Below are 8,668 nucleotides of genomic sequence, written 5' to 3' on the forward strand. Positions count from 1 at the left end.
GTGAATATTAAATAGTTGAACGACTTAATCTTTATTTTTTTTCTAAAATAAAATAAATAAATCGGATTCACACTGACCCAAAATAAAAGCTCTCAAGTCTCAACAATAATGATTAGATTTAGATATGAACTATTCATCTCATAATTAATAAGGTCCTACTCAAATTTCGAGTTATTGCATAAAAATTTCCAAACTATATATCATTTCAAATTCACACGAATATTAAGAAAACTCCGTAAATTTTCAAATTGACACGAATTAGTTTTGAATTTTGATCAAATAATCCAGATTTCAAACTTAAATCCTATGTTACCGTAGATAATAAGGACTTGTATATCAAGTAGGCGCAAAAATAAGATTAAAAAAAAAAGAATAATAAAATGGCATCTGAATTTTCAAGGTGTAAAAAAAAATCAGTCTTACTATTTCGAATAGACAAAACTATTAGAGGAACTCTGTAAATTTTCAAATTGACTGAAATTAGTTTGAGTTTTGATCACGCAGTTTGAATTTCAAACTCAAATTTATGTTAGCATAAATGACACAAACACAGATATAGAGATGAAAACGGAGGAGAGAGTGGTAAAATTATATTTATATTTCTTTTAAATTTTTTAGATGCAGATGTAGATCAGGTACAAATACAGATCGAATCAGATATTTCAAAAACATATATAAAATAATTATTAAGAAATACTAAAGCTCATAATATTTATCTAATTACAATAGTAAATAACATAACTTTTTCAAAATATATTATAAACTATACGGTATATGATTGAAATGTAAACCATATCTGCATCCACTTCCATACAGATATATGTAATTTTTCGAATATAGTTTGGATATTATCCAAACCATTTTGAACCCTGCACGGATATGAAGCATGCACAAAGATAAGATTTAAAAACAAATAAATAAAATAATTATAAAAGGAGAATAAAAAAAATGGGATCTGATCATATGAATGTTGAAGGAGGCACTGTGTAGCCTTAATTGTGCGACCACTTGACTGTTGAAAGAAACAAAACCCCACCATGTGCGGGAATGCTTTCTTGCTTTTGCATTTTGCCATCGTCCGCTCTGAAGTCTGAACTGATCCGCTTATGTTGTGACTTATGGGGACGGTAACATCAGATTTTGACCCAGACTTGCTCCCTCGTGCCTTGAGCTAATTAAATAGGATCTCCATATAAAACAGTGCTTGAAAACCAAATTTTATAATTTTTCAATGTTTTTTTTACTATTTCTTTGGAGAGTAGGGTTAAAATGCCCCCATTGTTTTTTCCCCAACCATGCCCCATCTCTATATCTTCGTTTACAAAGTTCAAATAGTCGATCCGAACTGTTCATCTTGTTCTACATATTAAAATGTGCTTAGAGACCAAATTTTATATTTTTTGGAATTTTTTTACTATTCTTTTAGATAGATACAAAATCACCGTTTTTGGATGGTTCAGATGTAGTGATTTTGTACTTATCTAAACAAATAGTAAAAAAATTCCAAAAAATATAAAATTTGGTCTCTAAGCACATTTTAATATGTATAACAAGATGAACGGTTCGGATCGACTATTTGAACTTTGTAAACGAAGATATAGAGATGGGGCATGGTTGGGGCAAAAAACAATGGGGCATTTTAACCCTACTCTTCTTTGGATAGGTATATAATATTATAGAAATCTAAAAACAAAGATTTTGTATCTATCTAAAAAATAATATTTTTTTTAAAAATACATATAATTTGATTGCTGAGCACATTCTAATAAACTATTTAAAATCCAGTTGCTGAGCACATTCTAATAGACTGTTTGAATTTTGAAAAATAAAAATAAGAATGTAAGATATAATTGAATAACGAAAATTTTAATCCTACTCTTTTATATATTGATCTTCTATAAAATGAGCTTCATATTTAAATAATATTTAATGAATAATTGCTCCAAATTTATTGTTTAAAATTTGAATTTAAATTAATAATGCAGCATAAATTATTGCCATAATGTATCACTAACAAATGGAAGTTGATTCATTATCCTACGAAATTTTGAATTTAGTTCCCTTTGTTGAGTAGGACTAGAGTGTTCTTAAGTTCGCTAAAACCTATCATAATGACTTCAAATGATGAATCCAAATTGTTCAAACCAATCTACTTCATGAATGACACAATTACATGTCAAATTTATAATTTTTTTTATATAAATTTACTATATATTCAAGTGGTAAAAAGGAAGAAGATTTATTACTTAATTTTCACACGTTAATTTTTTATTTTTTTTTACCGCTTTACTTTATAATTTATTATTAATTTGAAAAATTATAAATTTGACGTGTAAACACATCACTTATGAATTGGATCGCTTTTGACAGTTTAAATTTATCATTTAAAATTAATCGGATAGGCTTAAGAGTTAAGCTCGTCAAAATGCTTGATGAGCTTAAGAACGCCCTAGTTCTACTCCCTCTTTGTTGCTCAGTAATATAATCATGCTTTGTAAAAAAGTTTTACTTTTATCTATAGTTTTCACAAATCTTCAATTAGAATTAATTTATCATCAGTTATCTCTATGTCTTTTTTCTAAATTTATTGTGTGAGTTTGATGAAGATTTATTATGAGGTGCGAGTTTAGCGTTGTTAGGTCAGATGATAGAGATGTCACTTTGGCTGGAGAAATAGTGTCTAGGAAGGACACCTTTCGATATTTGGGGTCGATGTTGCAGAGTGATGGTGAGATTGGTGAAGATGTTAGCCATAGAATACGAGCAGGGTGGGTCAAATGGCGACAGGCATCTGGCATCCTATGTGACAGAAAAGTCCCACACAAGCTCAAAGGCAAGTTCTACAGGACGGCTATCAGACTTGCGATGTTATATGGTGCAGAATATTTGGCTACTAAAAGACGACACGTTCAGAAGATAAGTGTAGCAGAGATGCGTATGTTGCGGTGGAGTTGTAGCCATATAAGACGACCGCATTAGAAATAATGATATACGTGATAGACTTGGAGTAGCACCGATCGAAGAGAAGATCATCCAACACCGTTTGAGATGGTTTGGACATCTCCAACGGAGGCCGCCTGAAGCACCGGTGCGTACTAGAATTATAAGGCGTATCAAAAATGAAAGGAGAGACGTAGGTCGGCCACGATTGACATGGGACGAAGCAGTAAAAAGGAACTTGAAGGAGTGGAATGTATCTAAGGAGTGGGCCTCGGACAGGAGGGCGTGGATGCTAGCGATTCACGTACCAGAACCATGACCTAGTAGTAGTTAGGGATTATTTAGAGATAATATTATAGGTCTTAGATCATAGGATTAGGAATCCAGAGTCGATGATGTAAGCTTAGGACTTTGACCATTACGATTGATAGGTTAGATAGAATATAATTAATATTAGTATTATTATTATTACTATCACTATTACTTTCACTTTCGCTTTTATTTTATTATTTTTATTTTATTTTTATTACTACGTTATTACTACTTATCTTTATTTTATGATTGGATTTCATTTCTAGCTTACCTCAACTTGTTTGAGATTAAATGTTTGGTTGTTGTTGTTGTTGTTGTTATTTTGTGAGTTTGAATTGTTTTTTTAAGTAAAGGTTGAAGGTTAAGTTATCCAACTATTTAATATTCTTATCACTATAACAAATTTTTTTTTTCAATATGAATTTTAAGCTCACCACCTCTCACATAAAAACTATATGCCTTTACCATTAGATCAAAAGCGGCTTCTTTAGTTTGAATTGAAAATTAACTGATCTTTTAAGTCAGACAGTCCTGCTATAATACATATCCTCACAATAGACTGTAATTTTGTTGTCATAGACATAGTTGTCAATGTCAATGGATCTCATTGGATCGCTGATCCGCATAGGACTCATGATGCAGTAGTGACTTTTAAAAAGGATTTTGGAAATGTCTGCTAGCAACTCAATACCACTAGGTGCCATTCACAACTATTTCAACGGATGTGAGCTCCTAACACAGTCTCATTGAATAGCAATTAGATTTTATATTTTGCCCTAGTAGACATCCCTTCAATGTATTTTCCATGAAAAGACCAAGTTTAAGGTTCTTTATTATTATTATTACTATTATTTTGTAAAAAATGAAGAGATGAGTTGTGTTACAAATTTACTTCAACTTGATAATTATTTGGTTGCTTATATGTAAAAAAAGGCTGAATAGTTAGGTTTTTTAAATCGCTTAATAGATAATTTATTGAGTAATATTGAATCAGAATTAACACACTATCTCACTTGTAGAAAACATTTTGCAAATTTATACCTTTATTTTTATAACTAATTTATCGCTTGCTATGGCTATTTTTGTTGCTAATATAATCCATCATTATGTTAATTTATTAGATAAAAATTGAGAAATCAATGTACATGTAAATCCGGATATCTTTTAGAGGGAGGATTATTTGATCATTTTTATTGACAATATTAATGATATGTAGTATTGAGTGAGACTATGGTACTATGCATATCACGGGTTGTTACCGTGCTACGGCTCTATATTCGAGTTTTCAAATCCTAACGGTCGATCCGAACCGTTCATCTTGTTCTCCATATTAATGTGTCTGGAGACCAAATTTTACATTTTTTGAAATTTTTTTACTATTTTTTTAGATTTATTGAAAATCACTGTTTTTGGATGGTCCAGAATTATCAGATCAAGTGATTTTCTAAATATCTAAAAAAATAGTAAAAAAATTTCAAAAAATGTAAAATTTGGTCTCCAAACACATTAATATGGAGAACAAGATGAACGGTTCGGATTGACCATTAGGATTTGAAAACTCGAATATAGAGCCGTAGCACAGTAACAACCCGTGATATGCATAGTACCATAGACTCACTCTATAGTATTTGAGACATTTAAAATTTTAGTGGCAAACAAAAAAAACCAAAGTTCTCCTGTAGTGGACACTCAAAAGATCTACCCTTTTATTATAGCTTTTATTTTTTCTTTTAAGAGTAAGCTCTCTAACTCCATTAAAGGGCTATCCTTCATGATAGTATCATCATCTGTTTAAATAAATTGGTTTATTTGCTTTTACATTTATTTAATCATGTCGGCCTTATAGTGGATTACTTGCTAAAGAAAAGCATTTTAGTTACACTTGCTTAGCTTCTAATTCTTTCCATTGACAAGCAATTAACTTTCTTTTTTATAGAAAAGGCTGACCATTGAATTCCTGCCTCATTGACTGAATTCTTGAAATTAAACAAAAAATATAATGAAATATTTGTTAGAAATGATTAAAGTCGCCTACTGAAACATTGCATGTGGCAATAAATTATTCTTTCAGGCCTTGTTTAATACTCTTTGTCTACACCTAAAAAATATTTATAATTATACAGAAGTTAGCATTTGAATTCACGAGTGTTTGTATCTAATATATAATCAACTTTAAGTTATTTTTTTCTAATAATCTAAATATAATTTCCAGAGCTTTTATTTCTAGTAGCACAAGTCTTAAAAAACCATCATTTATTTTTATTTTTATTTTGAGAAAAAGATAAAAAAAATCGAAAATCTAAAATTGAAACGTAAGAGGTACACGTTGAAGATTTTTTAATTTTTTTAATTAACTGTTTTAATTGTCAAATAACTCCAACAATACAAGACAAGGAAGAGTTTCCAAGCAGCTGTGCAAGAAAACAGTTGCCAGTTCCCCTTCATATCTGCAGACTGCAGATTGCAGTCCGTGTTTTATGGGCTAAGATCTAAATTATCTCTGTGTAGCGAGTTACCAACATCATAATTCAAAGCTTAATTGCATACTGCACTAATGTAGATATAAAAATTGGTCACTGAAAATCCACAAGCTATCTGAAAGTCCCAGCTGGAGTACAGGGAAACAGAGAAATGGGCCCCATGTGTGGGTTCGTATCTACTGCTTTTATTGAAGAAGAGCAGGATTCTGATTTGATGTCATCTCAATCGTCCAAATACAGCGAACGGGTCAGATTTTCTTGCATTTTCAGTCCTTTACTTTGACGCTGCCCCCCTTCCTGCCCGCTCTGTATTTTTCTTCTAAAACAGAAACAAAAAAATCCAGCCACGTCACTCCTCGTCACAAGTCACACCTATACATCATTTATACTTCTGTTGTATCTGACACAGACCATCACATTTTCCTATTTCAGTCTATGAACTGTATTCCTGATTTTTCAAATAAACTGTAATTACTAATTAGCGGTCTATTTCATAATTTTAAAACACGAATTTTGAAACAATTTATTTCCTATTTGTACTGATCCGTAAATCTATATGATATAGTGACAAATTCAGAAAGTGGAGGGCAATCTGATATTCAGTTGGAGCCGACTGATCTACATTAAGATCCGTGCATTAAAATTCATGCGCACTTGAACTATATGAATTATTTATGTGTACGAATATTGATGCGAATCGGACGGCTCCGATCGGATATCAAATCAAATTTTGTTTGACGCCCTTCAGACCATCTCGTTTTTAGAGACGGACCAGTAAGGATGAAAACAACTTCCCCCCTAAACTGGAATTCTAATTTGTAATTAAAGTTAAATTTAGTGTTAAAATTATAATTAAAATTAATTAAATTCTGATTGGTAATTAGAATTAGAAGTCAAACTATTAAAAATTAAAAATAAAAGTATTCAAAATTAAAAGTCAAAATATTATTATTTTTTATTTATTATCCAATCAGCTAATGAGTATTAACCCGATTACCTATTAAAACCCGACTCACTATTTTCTTACCTCCTCCCTAACAAAATATCTGAATCTGCCGCTGCCCGATTCAACTTGGAGAGAGCCTGCCCGTGGCATTGTGAAGGGATCTGGGCAGGAAGGGCAGATCGTAGACCAAATAACGCATCTAAACAAACTAACAGAGACAGGAAACCTGAGTCGTCGAAATTTGGTGAACCCTTAATCCAGCCTGTCCGATCCGAAAAGAACGAACCAGATCAAAATCACCGCAGGTAAAACCTCCGCAGGGATTCCTATTTTCTTACCTCCTCCCAGACAAAATATCTGATTCTGCCGCTGCCCGATTCAACTTGGAAAGAGCCTGCCCGTGGCATTGTGAAGGGATCTGGGCAGGAAGGGCAGATCGTAGACCAAATAACGCATCTAAACAGACTAACAGAGACAGGAAACCTGAGTCGTCGATTGTACAGACACACGGTTGAGATAAAACAAAAGCAGGGTTAATGGGTTATGCTCTTCACTAACAAAAGCAGCAGATACGGCTCCACTGGTCCACCCACCCCCATACCAAGCAACAGTGTATTTGCGAGGTACCACGCTCTTAAATAGTCTCATACACAATTACACACACATTTCATTTCTTCATCCTTTATTCATTCATCTTGGTACTTGTGTTTCGGATAGGGATGAAAAATGGCTGTCATAAAATACGCAAACAGTTACTTGAGTGAGCAAACCAAAATCTTATTTTTGGCCTCACAAACTTTATTTTTAAAAAATTTTAAATCACTCGCTGTTAAATTTAAATTGTAAACAAAGAACTACTGTTTTAAAAATGTTAGCTCTCACGTCCCATAAAAGATAAAAAGACACCACTGACACCTAAGCATAAATTGTACATGTGGTTGTATGTGGAGTAGAACTAGGATGTTCTTAAGTTCACCGACATTTGAATAAATTTAGTATAAAATCAATCGGTTAAAATTATAAGATTAATAAATTAATTTTAATGCATTCATTTTTTGAATGTTTTTTTACCACTTGACTTTATACTAAATTAATTTGAATGTTTGAAGTTTTCACATGAAAAGACATCACTTATAAAATATGCAGATTTTAATGGTTTAGATTAATTTTTTAAAGCCGATTTGACAGATTTTAGACTTGAATTCACCAACAGACTTACCCTCTGATCGGAAAGGTGAAGGGAGCGACAAACGCGAAATAGAATTAGAATCGCATACCGCGTTCGTGATCGGAAGCGAAGGAGAAGCTAGAGAAGAGTTCAATTTACGCGACTTTTCGACCCTCAAATCGCATCAGCAAATCTCCGCCAAAACGTAGGTATTTGGCGAGAATTGATTGTTTGCTCGTGAGAAGACCTGTCTACCCTCTTCGTTCTTCTCTTCCTTCGTCAACTGCACGGTGAAATCGATCTCCTTTCTTCACATCAGGAGGTCCGACGAGGTATTGAATTGTTTTCTCCAAACTTGTATCGTTCTTCAGTAAATTTTTTTTTTTCAATTTAACATTCATTTTCTTAGTTCTGTGAAACCCTAACGATGGCAATTTCTGTAAATTCAACAAATATGATGGATGGTTTTTTTCCTCTTGAAAATGAATTCTACTCACTTGTAAATAGTTTCCGATCAGAAAATTTCAAAGAGTGAGTCTATGGTACTATGCATATTACGATTTGGCACCGTGCTACGGCTCTATATTTGAGTTTTCAAATCCTAACGGTCGATCCGAACCGTTCATCTTGTTCTCCATATTAATATGTGTTTGAAGACCAAATTTTACATTTTTTGAAATTTTTTTACTATTTTTTTAGATTTATTGAAAATCACTGTTTTTGGATGGTCCAGAATTTTCAGATCAAGTGATTTTCTAAATATCTAAAAAAATAGTAAAAAAATTTCAAAAAATGTAAAATTTGGTCTCCAAAAATATATTA

At 32.2% G+C, this 8,668-nt stretch overlaps 1 pseudogene across 1 annotated transcript; it reads left to right on the forward strand.

Annotated features, from left to right (window-relative positions):
• Positions 1–2,630: 2,630 nt before the first annotated feature.
• On the forward strand, positions 2,631–3,498 carry LOC144547010 (uncharacterized; annotated as a pseudogene). Its single transcript, XR_013508952.1, has 2 exons — positions 2,631–3,266; positions 3,300–3,498. The product of XR_013508952.1 is annotated as an uncharacterized LOC144547010 (transcript).
• The last annotated feature ends 5,170 nt before the right edge of the window (positions 3,499–8,668 follow it).

This window comes from Carex rostrata, chromosome 30 (genome assembly GCF_964058835.1).
Source record: "Carex rostrata chromosome 30, lpCarRost1.2, whole genome shotgun sequence".
NCBI classification, from domain to species: domain Eukaryota; kingdom Viridiplantae; phylum Streptophyta; class Magnoliopsida; order Poales; family Cyperaceae; genus Carex; species Carex rostrata.